Source organism: Lutra lutra, chromosome 4 (genome assembly GCF_902655055.1).
Source record: "Lutra lutra chromosome 4, mLutLut1.2, whole genome shotgun sequence".
Lineage (NCBI taxonomy): Eukaryota > Metazoa > Chordata > Mammalia > Carnivora > Mustelidae > Lutra > Lutra lutra.
The window spans coordinates 134354539-134373397 of NC_062281.1; the positions used below are offsets into that span (position 1 = coordinate 134354539).

The 18859-nt window shown below is 38.5% G+C and overlaps 1 protein-coding gene and 1 pseudogene across 4 annotated transcripts in view; one reads left to right on the forward strand and one right to left on the reverse strand.

Annotated features, from left to right (window-relative positions):
* The window catches only part of SLC44A5 (solute carrier family 44 member 5), a 405375-nt gene that overhangs the window by 78321 nt on the left and 308195 nt on the right, over window positions 1-18859 (forward strand). The gene's annotated exons all lie outside the window — the stretch shown is intronic.
* On the reverse strand, window positions 2151-2244 carry LOC125099497 (uncharacterized; annotated as a pseudogene).

The following is an 18859-nucleotide window of genomic DNA, read 5'->3' on the forward strand; positions in this document are numbered from 1 at the left end:
TCGTTTGTTTCTTGGCTTCTACAAGAAGTCTTGTAGACAGCTGCCTTATAGTTGTGTGTGTGTATGTGTGTGTGTGTGTGTGAGGGAGGCAGACAGAAAGGCAGTCAGGCAGACAGACACATAGACTAATCCCTTCATGACGGCTTCACCCTCATGACCTAATTACCTCCTGAGGGCTTCATCTCCAAATACCATCACTTTGGGGATTAGGGTTTCAGCATATAAATTTGGAGAGGACCAGGAGCATTCAGTCCACAGCATTCTCAGAGATAGAAATTTTCCAAAGAGAGAGCAATTGTTCTTTTAAAATTGTATGTTAGCGGCAGGATTCAAAGCATGGGTGTGCCTGATTAATTTATGCTCTATTCTCATTATGCTTGGGGAACAAGGACCACAAAAGATGGAGTAGTCAGAGAAGGTGGTAGCACCTGAGGGTGTCACCTGAGGGACAGGAAGGCAACTGAAATAAATCATAGGAACTGAGAGAATCAATGGAAATGGAACATGAAGAGCTGGTCTTGGGGCGCCTGGGTGGCTCAGTGGGTTAAGCCACTGCCTTCGGCTCAGGTCATGATCTCAGGGTCCTGGGATCGAATCCCGCATCGGGCTCTCTGCTCAGCAGGGAGCCTGCTTCCCTCTCTCTCTCTCTGCTTGCCTCTCTGTCTATTTGTGATCTCTCTCTGTCAAATAAATAAATAAAATCTTAAAAAAAAAAAAAAAGAGCTGGTCTTAGGCAATGCGGAGGATTCTGAATCCTCTGCAGGCTGTCGCGGGTTCTCCAGTTCCACGCAACTGTTATATATCTGGTCCTGGAAAGACAGCCGTCAACTCTGGAATTACTAATTATATTACTTTAAATGTAATTATATGACTTCAAATGTAACTTCCAAATTTTCCCTTAATTTTATATTTAAGCATTTTCCAAATATCAGAAAACTTCAAAGAATAACACAATATGAGCACTTACATACTCATTACCTTGATTTAGTAATTGTTTATATTTTGCCATATTTGCTTTAAATAACTATTTATAAGTATATATTTTTTCTGAATGCCTTAAAAATAAGCTGCAGACATTGTGATATTCACCATAAATGTTTTATATAACCATAATATTATCAACAGACTTAAGAGAATTAAATATATATATATAATGAAAATAGGTTATTTTCAAATTTTTTCAATTGTCCACAAATGATTTTTATTTTTTATTATTTTTTAAAATTTTATTTATTTGAGAGAGGGCAGGAGACAGCATGAGTGGTGGGGAGGGGAAGGATGAGAGAGGGGAGAAGCAGACTCCCCGCTGAGCAGAGAGCCCAATGTGCGGCTCTATCCCAGGACCCTGGGATCATGACCTGAACTGAAGGCAGATGCTTAACCAACTGAGCCATCCAGGTGCCCCAACAAATGCTTTTTAGATCTCTTTTTTAAAAGCCAGTATTCAAAGAGGATTCAGAGATTGTAATTGATTTCTACGTCTCTCCAGTGTCTTTTAATCTAGAAGTCTCAATTTCTTTCTTTATAACTTTAACTTTTTGAGGACATTGCAGGAGAGTTGTCTTTTGGAATTTCCCACATTCTGCATTTACATGATTTCTCTCATTTGGTGGTGTTTTCCTAGTTCATCTATTCTCTGGATTTCCTTCAAAATCAAAAAGTAGATCTAATAGGTTGATTAGATTCAAGCTAAACATTAAAAAAAATATTTTATTTGTTTATTTGACAGACCGAGATCACAAGTAGGCAGAGAGGCAGGCAGAGAGAGAGAGGAGGAAGCAGGCTCCTGGCTGAGCAGAGAGCCCAATGTGGGGCTCGATCCCAGGACACTGGGATCATGACCTGAGCCGAAGGCAGAGGCTTTAACCCACTGAGCCACCCAGACGCCCCAAGCTAAACACTTTTTAGCAAAATATTATGCAGATTATGTCCTTATTTCATATTATGTTACTGCAAAAAGGCATGTAATGCCAGTTTTTTCACTAAAATTATGTTGTTTGATAATTTGGTTAATATGAAATCACCAGATCTCTTCATTGTAAAGGCATATTTTTTTCTCTTTACAGTTAGCAAGAACTCTGTGGGATAATACCCTGAAACTTTGTGAATAGCCAGCAATCTTTCACCTAAAGATTTTATTATTTTTTTAAAAATATATGGAACGCTTCATAAATTTTTGTGTCATTCTTCTGCAGAGGTCGTGCTAATTTCTGTATCGTTCCAATTTTAGTGTATGTGCTGCACTCCCCTAAAGGTTTTAGTGTCCAACAAAACTCCTTGCCTAAAACAACTCTATCATTAGGAATTGCAAAAGTTGCGATTTTTCTAATTTATATATAATTTCTTCTACATTTTTTAGCTGGCATTCTTCTGTGAAGAATAACTGTCTCTCATCAACTGGCTCTTGTATTTCTTTCTAAAGAAGCAGGACACCGTCATAATTTTAAAAATGATTATCGCAATTTTGAATATAGAGAAAAACAAACCCAGCTGTAATCTCAACAGATAGTAAACCAGTGTTAACAATTCGGTGTGTTTCTTTCCATTCTTCTTTCAAAGCCTATAAGTATATATATTACAAAATTTGATACATAAGTTTTATATCCAGCCTTTTATAGTTAGTATTATATCATTATCTTTACTATGTATGCTATTAAATATTCTTTAAAGTTTTTTTTTTTTGCTGGCTGTCTGCCATTTCATAATTAGGATGTGGCATACTTTATTTCCCTATTCCCTTACACCAGGGGGCCACATATCCTGCTTTGTCCAGGGCAGTTCTTATTTATGACTGTTGTCTTTGCAAAATTATTAAAGCACCCCCTTTTACTCCCGGAGTCATCTCAATTTGGAAGACAAATTATATAGTCACCCTATCATCACTGTATCTGCAATTGGCCATTTGCTGTTTTTAATTTTCTAATCTATTTACTCTTGCATAAATCTTTAGGTGTTTTTCTTATTATTTCATCAGGATAAATTTCTAAAAGTGAAGTGACTGGATCAATGTGTATGAATATTTTTGAGGTTCTAAGTATTGCCTTGTTTGTATTTCTGTTAAATAAGTAAAACACTGTACTGTTAAACTGGACTCAACAAATTTCTCTGCTTTGCCTTCCCTTTGGAAGGGTTTATCAATATTGGCACTATTAACATTTTAGCCCAGAAAGTTCTTTTTGTAGAGGGCAGTCTGTGCATTGTAGTAGCACCTTTGGCCTTTACCTACTACCTGCCAATGGCGCCCCCACCCCAGTTGTGACAATCAACACAATCTCTAGGTATTGCCAGATGTCCCCTGGGAGGCAAAATAACTCTCCATTGAGAACCACTGGCTTAAAAATAATAAATGTTTTTGTTTTTCAACATTCCTTCAGCGATTCAGGGTCTCTTCTGATTCCATACAAATTTTTGGATTATTTGCTCCAGCTCTTTGAAAAATACCGGTGGAATTTTGATCGGAATGGCATTAAAAGTATAGATTGCTCTAGGCAGTATAGACATTTTAACAATAAACCTGGGGGCATCACGTTACCTGATTTCAAGCTTTATTACAAAGCTGTGATCACCAAGACAGCATGATACTGGCATAAAAACAGACACATAGACCAGTGGGACAGAGTAGAGAGCCCAGATATGGACCCTCAACTCTATGGTCAAATAATCTTTGACAAAACAGGAAAAAAATATACAGTGGAAAAAAGACAGTCTCTTCAATAAAAGGTGCTGGGAAAACTAGACAGCTATATGGAGAAGAATGAAACTTGACCATTCTCTTACACTGTACACAAAGATAAACTCAAAATGGATAAAAGACTTAAACATGAGACAGGAATCCATCAGAATCCTAGAGGAGAACATAGGCAGTAACTTCTTCGATGCCACATCGAAGTTGCCACAGCAACTTCTTTCAAGATATGTCTCCAAAGGCAAAGGAAACAAAAGCAAAAATGAACTTTTGGGACTTCATCAAAATCAAAAGCTTCTGCACAGCAAAGGAAACAGTCAACAAAACAAAGAGGCAACCCACGGAATGGGAGAAGGTATTTGCAAATGACAGTACAGACAAAAGGTTGATATCCAGGATCTATAAAGAATTCCTGAAAACACACACAAAACAGACAATCATATAAAAAAATGGGCAGAAGATATGAACAGACACTTCTCCCATGAAGACATACAAATGGCTATCAGACACATGAAAAAATGTTCATCATCACTAGCCATCAGGGAGATTCAAATTAAAACCACATTGAGATACCACCTTATACCAGTTAGAATGGCCAAAATTAGCAAGACAGGAAACAACATGTGTTGGAGGGGATGTGGAGAAAGGGGAACCCTCTTACCCTGTTGGTGGGAATGCAAGTTGGTGCAGCCACTTTGGAGAACAGTGTGGAGATTCCTCAAGAAATTAAAAATAGAGCTACCCTATGACCCTGCAATTGCACTACTTTGGGTATTTACCCCAAAGATACAGATGTAGTGAAAAGAAGGGCCATCTGTACCCCAATGTTTATAGCAGCAATGGCCACGGTCGCCAAACTGTGGAAAGAACCAAGGTGCCCTTCACCGGACGAATGGATAAGGAAGATGTGGTCCATCTACACTATGGAGTATTATGCCTCCATCAGAAAGGATGAATAGCCAACTTTTGTATCAACATGGATGGGACTGGAAGAGATTATGCTGAGTGAAATAAGTCAAGCAGAGAGAGTCAATTATCATATGGTTTCACTTATTTGTGGAGCATAACAAATAGCATGGAGGACAAGGGGAGTTAGAGAGGAGAAGGGAGTTGAGGGAAATTGGAAGGGGAGGTGAACCATGAGAGACAATGGACTCTGAAAAACAATTTGAGGGGTTTGAAGGGGCGGGAGGTGGGAGGTTGGGGGAACCAGGTGATGGATATTGGAGAGGGCCCGTATTGCATGGAGCACTGGGTGTGGTGCAAAAACAATGAATACTGTTGTGCTGAAAATAAATTTAAAAAAAATTTAAAAAAAAAGAAAGAAAAGAAAAAGAAATAATAAATGTTTCTATCCCCCCTTATCTAGCTTATTTGTCCTAAGCTGTTAGTTTTCAGTAAAGAATTGCCTATTTAGCCTACTGGTAATAATAAATTGTAAAACTTCCTTATTCAAGGTTACCTGATAAAAATGATTGAATAGGAATTTGAGCTTAGGTCTGTCTGTTGTCAGTCTTATCCTCGGGTCCTGCTGCCTCATGTAAGTACTGTCATCAGGTACCCACTATTGCTACACAGGCCAACAATGAGAAAATAAGTGTTTTGTCTCTGGTGAGTTTTTGGTAATCATTTGGGGTCTGTTTGATTGTTACCAAGATAGTTTTTATTTATTTTTATCATCTGTAAATGGGATTGGCTGTGTGAAATCAATGTATTGAAACTTGCAGTTCAGGTCCTAGTACACAGTGGGTGTTCAATATGTGCTGGTTTCCCCCTATACTTATATTGGGTTATCATAACCATCTGCTAATGGGTCTGCACAGGGCTTAAAGGAGGAGCAAATGAAGGGGGGCTGTTCACCTTTACATCTAACTACTTTCAAAAGCTGCTCTCTCTGATTTTCCTCAATGTTGAGGGCTCACACGTTGAAGAAAGAACAGGAGTCAGACTCCAGGGCATTGACAAATGAAGGAAACACAATTTAAGTCACTGAAAGTGGTGTTGACCCCTCTTTTAATCTTCTGTTTCAAAAGCTGTTTGTTCAGAATAAGAAAGCCGTCTTCAAGCTCTGGAAGTAGAACACTGCATATGTGGCTTCATTCCAGCTTGTTTGGGGACAGGTTCTAACACGTAAACATAGGGCTAGTGAGAGGGGAGAGGACAGACTGGGGAGAATATCATCCACTGATACTTCCCAAAGTCACTCCACCGCTACTGCCAGTTAAGTCCAAGTGATGATGGGCCGACAGAAGGAATCTGGCTGACTCTTCTCTCCTAACACAGGAGAAGGAGGTTTGGCTGGAGTTCAGCAGCTAAACTCAACTTAGAACCTTAACTATGATTATTTCAGGAAGCATGGCTGAACTAAAGCTAGTTTTATTTAGGTTTCTCTTAAATAGTGGACACTGCTGACTATGAAGGTTTTTGAAAGGAAAAGCAGAGAGATGCTATGACAGAATCACATTTCCTCCAGAAGATACTAGACCAGGATAGAAAAAAGAGACTGGATGTGAGATACAGGAAGTTCTCATCTATTCTTAATGTATTTTTAACTTCAAAGTGTGATACTTTAGGCTTTACAGTAGTCTGTGGTTTTTAAAACATTTTCACGAGGGGTGCCTGGGTGGCTCAGTCATTAAGCGTCTGCCTTTGGCGTGGGTCATGGTCCCAGGGTCCTGGGATTGAGCCCTACATCGGGCTCCCTGCTCAGTGGGGAGCTTACTTCTCCCTCTCCCACTCCCTCTGCTTGTGTTCCCTTTCTTGCTCTGTCTCTGTCAAATGAATGAATAAAATCTTAAAAAACAACAACAAACATTTTCATGAATAATAGCTTTTTGACCACTGTAACATGGCCTCGAGAGGCAAGTCAGGCAGACCCACATTCTGGAAGAAGAAATGAAACAGGGAGAAGTTGTGATTTTCCTCAGTTTTACAGAATTAGAAATGACAGGGGATCCTTGATGCCTACATCAGCATGGTCTGCATTCTACCCCAATTATTATATAGTTCTAGAGCTTACACCATTTCTCCGCTCTTAGACTTTTTTTTTTTTTTTTTGGTATTGTTTTGCTGGCTTTTTAAACTACTCCATTTGTGAATAGTTGTTAAAAGAATGATTATGTGGTTGCCTCCTCCAACTTCAGTGCAACATTTCAGAGTGTGCCTACCATGTTGTCTGAAATGTGGGTACTACCCACTACTCTGTTTTTGTTGTCCTCTTTTGTTTCCTAGTGTAAGGCTGAGCAGAGTTTATTGCTGTACATATATCACATTTTGAATTTATGATAGCTTTCTATTAATGGGTTGGATATTATTGTGTTTCAACCTCTGTGACCCTATGTCAGGACAGCTCAGCTTGGGGATATATTGCTGAATTGTAATTTAAAAGCCCTTGGCCCTTCTCCCCGTCAGACAAACTTGAACATAAACCAGTGTTGTCTTAAATAGGACAGAGTTAGGATTTCTTTTTCAGTAAACGATGGATATTTGAAAAACAGCATATGCTTAAAATAGCATGTGTTCTCTCTCTCTCCCTCCCTCCCTCCCTCCCTCTTTCTCCCTTTCAGATTGATCACAATGTATGAAAGCATAATACAAAAGTGGGAAATGATCTCTTTTAGTTATCATGGTGCTGTTTTTTAAAAAAATCTTATTATATCTTGCTTACTAGAAATAATAACATCAAGCACTTATGTCTTAGTTACTTTTAAAAAATTTTAATTCCAGTATAGTGGACATACAGTGTTATATTAGTTTCAGGTGTATAATATAGTGATTTAACAATTTTGTATATAACTCAGTGCTCATCATGATAAGTGTACTTTAATCCTCTCTACTTTTTTCACCCATACCCCTACCTGCCTCCCCTCTGGTAACCATCAGGTTATTCTCTATAGTTAAGAGTTAGTTTTCTGGTTTGTCTCTTTATTTGTCTTTGTTTTGTTTCTTAAATTCCATGTATGAGTGACATCATATGGTATTTATCTTTCTCTGACTCACTTAACATTATACCCTCTAGATCCATCCATATTGTTACAAATAGCAAGATTTCATTCTTTTTTGTGACTGAATAATATTATATTTCATATATATATATATATATATATATATATATATATATATCACTTCTTCCTTATCCGTTCTTCTACCCATGGACACTCAGGGAGCCTCCATAATTTGGCTATCAGAAATAATGGTGTAGTAAACATATGGGTGCATATATATCTTTTCAGATCGTGGTGCAATTTTAACTTCTAACTCTTAACTATTTTATTTTATAAATCTTTCAGACCCAAATTACCTTATGTCCTAAATAGTCTTCAATTTCAGCCAGTTGAAATTCATAGTTTTATTACTCTCTCCCTTTTTCTTATTTCTTTTCTATTATACCCTATCCATCCATCCATCCATCCATCCATCCATTCATCCATCTGTCTATCCATCCATCTGTATCTCTTAGTAGAGGAAGCCCCCAGGGTTAGCATGCATAGAAGCTAAAGCAGCACAATTTCAGAATTTAGTTTAAAAAAGTATTCTTAAATTAAGCAAGTCTAAGTGAGTTTGAAATTTATCTTCTCACTCCTATTTTGCAAGTGTTTCATCATGATAATATTATTATCTCTTAAATATAATCATATAACCAAGTGCTCATAATTTATTGACTTCATGTGGTATCACATTAAGAAGCTGAAGAGGTTGAAATTTGAAGTCAAAATTAGAGTATAAAATTTAAAGAATTTAAATTTACTGAGTTTAAATGTATCACACTTATTTATTTTTATTTTTTAAAGATTTTATTTATTTGATAGAGAGACAGCCATAAAGGGAACACAAGCAGGGGGAGTGGGAAAGGGAGAAGAAGGCTTCCTGCCAAGCAGGGAGCCAGATGTGGGGCTCCATCCCAGGACCCCGTGATCATGACCCAAGTGGAAGGCAGACACTTAATGACTGAGCCCCTCAGATCCCCCTAAATGTATAGAATTTAAAGTTGAAATTTAGAGTGCAGATAAAAATGGCTTTCAGTGTCTATTCTTGTATGTTGCAATAACTGATCTTTATGATTTCAGTGGCTGGGCCATTTCAGTGTCTCTGCCCACCTCCTTGTATACGCCCTCGCAGCCCCATCTCCTCACAGGATAGATCCTGTCCTGCTGGTATCATGCATCATCACCCCCAATCTGTGGCATTTTCGTCAGTTACCTCAAGATTACCTTACACTCCAGTCTCTGAAGGAAATTGACAGGTGGTCAGAGAGTTTCAGCAGTTAAAAGAAATGTCTTACTTCCTAAGAGAAAACTCTATGTATAAATTTCCGTCTTAAGAAGGGTATTGTGATGAATTTAGATAACTTGGAGCTAAGTGACTGGAGAGTTATTACATTGTAAGGATGTATTATTTTTAGGAGATGAAGGTCAGAGTCATGTAAACTAAAAAGTAAGAAAAAAACAACAGCTTCAGTATCCACATGTTTATTATTTGTGAAATGCTGGATATTTTCCAATATAAAATAGGGTTACTTATGTTTTATTATAGGAAATTTGGTGTGCATTGGGGAGGAGGTACAAATAATAATGTAGTAAATCCAGAAGAATTTCTACCTAGTTTATGAGCTAAGAAATATATCTTATTCTCACACTTTGTTGTAAAGTTGTCTCTACTGTCTTTTGTTGAAATATGAGAAAAGAAAAAAGAAAAAAAATTTTTTTAAGATTTTATTTATTTATTTGATAGACAGAGATTATAAGTAGGCAGAGAGGCAGGCAGAGAGAGAGGAGGAAGCAGGTTCTCCGCTGAGCAGAGAGCCCGATGTGGGGCTCGATCCCAGGACCCTGAGACCATGACCTGAGCCGAAGGCAGAGGCTTTAACCCACTGAGCCACCCAGGCACCCAGAAAAAAGAAAATTTAAGGACATATCCAGAGGTACAACCCTGAAGGCCTGTTTGTGAGTTCAAATTGAAAAAAACAAAACAAAACAAAAAACGTTGTAATGAAATAATCTTTACTAATACTTAAAATACCTATCCTAAAGAGCTTTACTGAGATAGACTTTCATTTTATATAGTTCTATTTAAAATACACAGCTCAATGGTTTTAGCATATTTACAGAATTGTGTAATCATCAATATAATCTAATCCTGGAATATTTTCATCTCATTAATAAGAAATTTCTTTAGCATTCACTCCCCATCCCCTACCCCAAGGTGACTACTAATCTTTTTTTTTTTTAATTGATTTGCCTATTCTGGAAATCTTACATAAATAATCATAAATACATGCTTTTTGGAGATGGACATCTTTTACTAATAATTTTTTGTTATTATAGAAGATAATTGTTTTCTGTTTTTTTAACATATGATATTTTAAAAGAAGAAAGAACCGCTTCTATCAAATAACTCCTAACAACTTTAAATCATTCAGTCTTTCTTTATTTGTTATTTTTTCCTTAATTTGTTTGAGAAATATTTATTGAGTACATAATATGAATCAATCACAGTGCTGGGTGCTGGACATATTGAGGCATACAAGATCAGCAGCTTAAGAGTTGTTGATAGAATAGGTAATAATGGGGGCACCTCGGTGGCTCAGTTGGTTAGGTATCAGACTCTTGGTTTCAGCTCAGGTCATGATTTCAGGGTTTTGAGATCAAGCCCTGGGTCAGGCTCTGCAGTCAACACGGAGTCTACTTGAGATTCTTTCCCTCTGTCCCACTCACTCTCTCTCTCTCTCAAATAAATACATGTTAAAAAACAAAAGAATAGGTAATAATAACCATTGTAGTGAGTGCCACAAAGGAGAAGTATAGGCTGCTGTACTGTACAGTGTGGACCTAATTTAGTTTTTCTAAAGAAATTATTTAACATATACCTATGTATATATGTTTTAAATAATTGGGATCATATGATATATAAAGTTTAGTGTATTTTTTCTTAAAACTATATTATAAATGTTTTTCCATTTCTTTTTTTTTCTAAAGGTTTTATTTATTTATTTGACATAGAGAGAGAGAGACACAGCAAGAGAGGGAACACAAGCAGGGGGAGAGGGAGAGAGAGAAGCAGGCTTCCCATGGAGCAGGTAGCCTGTTGCCGGGCTCAATCGCAGGACGCTGGGATCATGACCTGAGCCAAAGGCTGATGCTTAACGACGGAGCTACCCAGGCGCCCCTATTTTTCTATTTCTTTAAATATTCTTTGAGAATGCTATTTCTTAAAAGATTTATTTATTTATTTCAAGGGGAGGGGAGTGGCAGAAGGAGAGAGAGAGAGAGAATCCCAAGCAGACTCCCTGCTGAGCGTGGACTTTTTTCCCCCAACACAGGGCTCAATCTCATGTGAGGTGATGTGAGATGTGAGATGAGCCGAAATAAAGTCTGACGTTTAACCAACTGAGCCACCCAAGCATCCTATAGAATGCTATGTTTAAAGGCTCCATAATTTTCTACTGGATGTATATACCAAATTTATTAAAAACGAATATCCTGGAATTTAGACTGCTCACAGGTGGCTTAAGTGGCTTTCATCCTGAGGCTTATAAAGACAAAAAGTTCACATGTGAAAGCATATGAATTTGTAACCAAGAACTACTAATTAATTTCTTTTAATTATGTCTGCCTTGTACATTTTGCTTTAAAAGGTCTCTAGAATCAGGACTTAGGATTTATGGCTCCTGGAGATAAGAAGGTAGTTATAACACTTTTTGCCTTTAACAGCCTCGCTGTCACTGCTTTATGATATTTGGGAAATCTCAGAGAATTAAAATAGAAGGGAAGACAGAATGATGGCTGAGCTCTCATGGTCCTTCTGGACTCCAAACTGAGAGCTCTTTCTGGACTTAGTGTAGGTATTTAGCTGATTGTGGGGAACTTAGGGACAGGAACATATTGTTGAAAATAAACTTTTTAAAGAGATGGTGACTCTACAATTATTGATGCTTGGAAAGCATTTTCTTTGATATTTATTTATGAGTTTACTTGCTTTTTATTTTTCCTTTCCCAACTTTTTGCTCTCCTTTTAAATGTGTTCCTGTGCGCTCCCACCTTGTTTTGTATGACATGCCTTCTGTTTATCTAAGATCACTTCTCTTGTGTGCGGGTCAGAACTATTGTCAGATGTCTCACTGGGGTGAAAGTCATCTGAACATAAATCTTTTTTGCTCTCTTGCTTTCCCCCTCCTCTATGTGTGTTGTCATTTTATCCCCCAGTTTTGCATTCCTTCTTTTGTTTTCTTGAGCTTCTTGTTCCACCTTCCTTCCTCCTTGACTTTCTTGGGTCCTAAGATCTCTTTTACACTCAGTGGTATAGCTGCTTCTTTTCATTCTACTGTGCTTTGATATTCTGTGCTGCCTTTCTCTTTCTCCCTTTCTCTCTCTCTCTCTCAGCGTATTTAATATGAGTTTCACTTTGGCTCTGCTCGTTTGTGCTTTTGAATTGCTGCAGGAACTTCTCACACATCCTATGTAGACTGAGGGAAAAGACAGATGTTGTAGTCACTAATGCAACAGCAGCTCCAAATGCAGATTCACTTAGGAAAGGGAATAACTGAAGAAGGAAATTTCCCTAATATGTTTCTCCTATTAAGAAGTTCCCTGACACCTGGGTGGCTCAGTTGGTTAAGCAGCTGCCTTCGGCTCAGGTCATGATCCCAGCGTCCTGGGATCGAGTCCCACATCGGGCTCCTTGCTCGGCGGGGAGCCTGCTTCTCCCTCTGCCTCTGCCTACCACTCTGTCTGCCTGTGCTCATGCTCTCTCTCTCTCTCTCTCTCTCTCTCTCACAAATAAATAAATTTAAAAAAAAAAAAAAAGAAGTTCCCTGGCTGGGGCTGTGTCACACTAAAAAGTTTTTGCACAGTGAGGGAAACCATCAACAAAACAAAAAGGCAGCCTGTGGAATGGGAGAAGATATGTGCAAATGATATGGTCAAAATCCAAAATATATAAAGAACTCATACAACTTCACACACACACACACACACACACACACACACACACACACACTCTCTCTCTCTCTCTCTCTCTCTCTCTCTCTCTCTCCCAAAGCAAATGATCAAATTAAAAGATGAGCAGAAGACCTGAATAGACATTTTTTCAAAGAAGGCATGCAGATGGCCAGTAGGGACGTGAAAATGGGCTAAACATCACTAACCAAAAGAAAATGCAAATCAAAATCACAACAAGATATCATCTTATGCCTATCAGAATGGCTATTATCAAAAGACAAGAAATAACAAGTATTGGCAAGGATGTGGATAATAGGGAACCCTTGTACAGTATTGGTGGGAATGTAAATTGGTAAAGCCAGTATGGGAAACACTATAAATAGAAGTAAACTTAGAAGTACAGGGGCAGGGATGCCTGGGTGGCTCAGTTGGTTAAGTGGCTGCCTTCGGCTCAGGTCATGATCCCAGTGTCCTGGGATCGAGTCCCACATTGGGCTCCTTTGCTCGGTGGGGAGCCTGCTTCTCCCTCTGCCTTTGCCTACCACTCTGTCTGCCTGTGCTCTCTCTCTCTCTCTCTAACAAATAAATAAATAAAATCTTAAAAAAAAAAAAGTAGTACAGGGGTGCCTGGGTGGCTCAGTTGTTAAGCATTTGCCTTCGGCTCAGGTCATGGTCCCAGAGTCCTGGGATTGAGTCCTGCATCAGGCCCGCTGCTCCACGGGAAGCCTGCTTCTCCCTCTCCCACTGTGCTGTGTTCCCTCTCCTAGTGTCTCTCTCTGTCAAGTAAATAAATAAAATCTTAAAAAAAAAAGTAGAAATACCATATGACCCAGCAATTCTACTTCTAAGTATTGAACCAAAGAAGACACAAACACTCATTTGAAAAGACATATGATTTCTTATGTTCATTGCAGCATTATTTATAGTAGCCAAGATATGGAAGCAACCTAGGTGCCCATAGATAGATAAATGGATTGTGTATATATGTATGTTGTGTGTATATATATATAGACCTACATATATGCACAATGGTATATTAGTCATAAAAAGAATGAAGTCTTGTCATTTGCAACAACATAGGTAGGCCTGGGGATGCTGTGCTAAGTGAAATAAGTCAGCTAGAGAAAGGCAAATACTGTATAATTTCACTTATATGTGGAATCTAAAAGTCATAATAAAGGAACAAACAAAACTAAAAAGAAACAGACTTATAGATACAGAGAATAAACTGATGGTTGCTAGAGGGGAGGGGTTGGATGAAATAGGTGAAAGGGAATAAAAGGTCCAGTTGTCCAGTTATAAAATAAATAAGTCGTATGAATGTATCATACTGCATGGAGAATATTGTCAGTAATATTGTTAACAATTTTGTTTGGTGATAGACAATTATGAGACTTACTGTTGTGACCATTTCATAATATATTTAAATATTGAATCACTATGTGATATAGTCAAACATAATACAATATTGTATGTTAGTTATTCTTTTTAAAAATTTATTTTAAATTTTTATTTTAAATTCTAGTATAGTTAACATACAGCATTATATTAGTTTGTGACATATGGTGTTAAAGTAGTTTATATATTAATTATTATTTAATACAATTATAAAAATGAATTTATTTAATAAAATTATAAAATTAGAATAAAATAAAATTATAAAAAATAAAAATAATTATTTAATAAAAAATGTTCCCTGCTCAGTCTATTTTTTTCAAAGAAGATCTCTAAAAATAGGCTGGTCCTCCAAATATGATTATTTATGGAGCTGCACCCAAGTCTTCCTGTGAACAGAACTATTTTGGGGACTTGCAATGGGAAAGATATTCCTTTTTTTTTTTTTTAAAGATTTTATTTATTTATTTGTCAGAGAGAGAGAGAGAGAGCGAGCACAGGCAGATAGAGTGGCAGGCAGAGGCAGAGGGAGAAGCAGGCTCCCCACAGAACAAGGAGCCTGATGTGGGACTCGATCCCGGGATGCTGGGATCATGACCTGAGCCGAAGGCAGCGGCTTAACCAACTGAGCCACCCAGGCGTCCCTGGGATAGATATTCTAAGAAGCAGCTTCTTAGAACCACTTTGAAATAAGTTTTAAAAATTTCAAAAAAAAAAATTCACACGTGATATGCTTCAATACTCTACATGACAAAAAGGTTATTCCAGAAGTCTTAACCTAGCTTGCAAGAAGGGTCAATGAGTCAATCTGACCAAACTTACTGTGGGGCGACTATGAGCCATGTCTTGTTGAGGTTGCTGGAAATGGACAGGTGAATGAGTAGGCATACGTAGTACCTGCCATGGTCACAGTCTAACAGAAAACTCACATTCATCTTTCAGCTCATTCATGTATTTATGCCACATAAATGAACTGTTTTCGACTTTGATTTCACAGCCAAACTGTTGCTTACTGTCCATGGGAACTCATGCTTTAGATAAGGAACTCACATTTTACATACAAAAAAAAAATAGTATGTAAAATCATTGCATGGTGTGCTATGGAATATTTCATTGATACCAAATTTCAGATTTTGGATTGATACAAAATTTTTGAAATAACCAAGAGCTTTTCATAGTGGCCCTATTATACTTAGGCAATTGGACTGGATAATTTCTAAGACCCCTTTCAGTTATTAAAAAACATGTTTTCTGATTTTATTCATGTCTGTTTTATAGTACATTTTATTAATAAATTGCTCTCCATCTAAGAATCATATACCCAAAAAACCTTTGTGTAACTCAGACCAGGTAAAATAGTTTTTCTACCCAAACATCACATTTTCTTTTCAGTTAAAAAAGGTGCCCTCAGATAGTACTGGATATAAGGTCTGGGTTTGTCCTCATAAATCAGTGTAATTCGCTGGCCTTGAGTAATTATGTCAAAATAATTCACCTTTATTCATAACTGGATATTTAAATAAAAAGTCTGTCATTGGGGCGCCTAGGTGGCTCAGTGGGTTAAGCTGCTGCCTTCCACTCAGGTCATGATCTCAGGGTCCTGGGATCGAGTCCCACGTCGGGCTCTCTGCTCAGCAGGGAGCCTGCTTCCCTCTCTCTCTCTCTGCCTGCCTCTCCATCTACTTGTGATCTCTCTCTGTCAAATAAATAAATAAAATCTTAAAAAAAAAAAGTCTGTCATTGCCTTTGCAGAGTCTGAAATGAACTGCTTGGTTGCTGCAATCAGTATGTTTTCCAACAATGTGTGTTTGAAAATACTAATTACCTAATTAAGTACTAAAAAATAATCCTTTTCCAAATTTATGTTGGTAAAAGAGAAAGATTAAAACAATTATCTCAGGTTAGGGGGAGGAGTCAAGATGGTGGAGAAGTAGCAGGCTGAGACTACTTCAGGTAGCGGGAGACCAGCTAGATAGCTTATCTAAAGATTACAAACACCTACAAATCCAACGGGAGATGGAAAAGAAGAACAGCAACACTAGAAACAGAAAATCAACCACTTTCTGCAAGGTAGGACTGGCGGAGAAGTGAATCCAAAGCGACGGGAAGATAGACCGCGGGGGGAGGGGCTGGCTCCCGGCGAGCAGCGGAGCAACGGAGCACAAAATCGGGACTTTTAAAAGTCTGTTCTGCTGAGGGACATCGCTCCAGAGGCTTAACCGGGGTGAAGCCTACGCGGGGTCAGCGTGGCCTCATGTCCCGCAGGGTCACAGAAGGATCAGGGGTGTCTGAGTGTCGCAGAGCTCAGGTATTAGAATGGGGAAGCCGGCTACAGAGACAGAGCCGAGGAGTGACTCTCAGCTCTGGGTTACCTTGAACAGGTCGCAGGCTCGGTCAGCTCGGAGCGTGGCTGGAGGCCAGGGTGGCGGGAGTAATTGGGCGCTGTTCTCTGGGGGCGCACTGAGGAGTGGGGCCCCGGGCTCTCGGCTCCTCCGGGCCGGAGACCGGGAGGCCGCCATCTTCATTCCCGCCCTCCGGAACTCTACGGAAAGCGCTCAGGAAACAAAAGCTCCCAAAGCAAACCCGAGCAGATTACTCAGCCTGGCCCCGGGTAAGGGCGGTGCAACTCCGCCTGGGGCAAAGACACTTGAGAATCACTACAACAGGCCCCTCCCCCAGAAGATCAGCAAGAAACCCAGCCAGGACCAAGTTCACCTACCAAGGAGTATAGTTTCAATACCAAGGAGAGCAGCGGAATTCCAGAGGAGGAGAAAGCAAAGCACGGAACTCATGGCTTTCTCCCCATGATTCTTTAGCCTTGCAGTTAAATTAATTTTTTTTTCTTTTCTTTTTCAATTTTTTTTCTTCGTCTGCTAAATTTTTTTAACTTTTACCCTTTTTTAACATTTTTTAACTAGTTTATCTAATATATATATATATATATTTTTTTTTCCTTTTTATACTTTTTCTTTATTGGTTTTCTTTTTTTAATTTTTTTTCTTTCTTTCTGAACCTCTTTTTATCCCCTTTCTCCCCCCACACGATTTGGGATCTCTTCTGATTTGGCTAAAGCATATTTTCCTGGGGTTGTTGCCACCCTTTTAGTATTTTACTTGCTCCTTCATATACTCTTATCTGGACAAAATGACAAGGCGGAAAAATTCACCACAAAAAAAAGAACAAGAGGCAGTACCAAAGGCTAGAGACCTAATCAATACAGACATTGGTAATATATCAGATCCAGAGTTCAGAATGATGATTCTCAAGGTTCTAGCCGGGCTCGAAAAAGGCATGGAAGATATTAGAGAAACCCTCTCGGGAGATATAAAAGCCCTTTCTGGAGAAATAAAAGAACTAAAATCTAACCAAGTTGAAATAAAAAAAGCTATTAATGAGGTGCAAACAAAAATGGAGGCTCTGACGGCTAGGATAAATGAGGCAGAAGAAAGAATTAGCGATATAGAGGACCAAATGACAGAGAATAAAGAAGCTGAGCAAAAGAGGGACAAACAGCTACTGGACCGCGAGGGGAGAATTCGAGAGATAAGTGACACCATAAGACGAAACAACATTAGAATAATTGGGATTCCAGAAGAAGAGGAAACAGAGAGGGGAGCAGAAGGTATATTGGAGAGAATTATTGGAGAGAATTTCCCCAATATGGCAAAGGGAACAAGCATCAAAATCCAGGAGGTTCAGAGAACCCCCCTCAAGATCAATAAGAATAGGTCCACACCCCGTCACCTAATAGTAAAATTGACAAGTCTTAGTGACAAAGAGAAGATCCTGAAAGCAGCCAGGGAAAAGAAGTCTGTAACATACAATGGTAAAAATATTAGATTGGCAGCAGACTTATCCACAGAGACCTGGCAGGCCAGAAAGAGCTGGCATGATATATTCAGAGTACTAAACGAGAAAAACATGCAGCCAAGAATACTATATCCAGCTAGGCTATCATTGAAAATAGAAGGAGAGATTAAAAGCTTCCAGGACAAACAAAAACTGAAAGAATTTGCAAATACCAAACCAGCTTTACGGGAAATATTGAAAGGGGTCCTCTAAGCAAAGAGACACCCTAAAAGTAGTAGATCAGAAAGAAACAGAGACAATATACAATAACAGTCACCTTACAGGCAATACAATGGCACTAAATTCATTTCTCTCAATACTTACCCTGAATGTTAATGGGCTAAATGCCCCAATCAAAAGACACAGGGTATCAGAATGGATAAAAAAACAAAACCCATCTATATGTTGCCTACAAGAAACTCATCTTAAACCCGAAGACACCTCCAGGTTTAAAGTGAGGGGGTGGAAAAGAATTTACCATGCTAATGGACATCAGAAGAAAGCAGGATTGGCAATCCTTATATCAGATCAATTAGATTTTAAGCCAAAGACTACAATAAGAGATGAGGAAGGACACTATATCATACTCAAAGGAACTATCCAACAAGAAGATCTAACAATTTTAAATATCTATGCCCCTAACGTGGGAGCAGCCAACTATATAAATCAATTAATAACAAAATCAAAGAAACACATCGACAATAATACAATAATAGTGGGGGACTTTAACACTCCCCTCACTGAAATGGACAGATCATCCAAGCAAAAGATCAACAAGGAAATAAAGGCCTTAAATGACACACTGGACCAGATGGACATCACAGATATATTCAGAACTTTTCATCCCAAAGCAACAGAATACACATTCTTCTCTAGTGCACGTGGAACATTCTCCAGAATAGATCACATTCTTGGTCCTAAATCAGGTCTCAACCATTATCAAAAGATTGGAATCATTCCCTGCATATTTTCAGACCACAATGCTCTGAAGCTA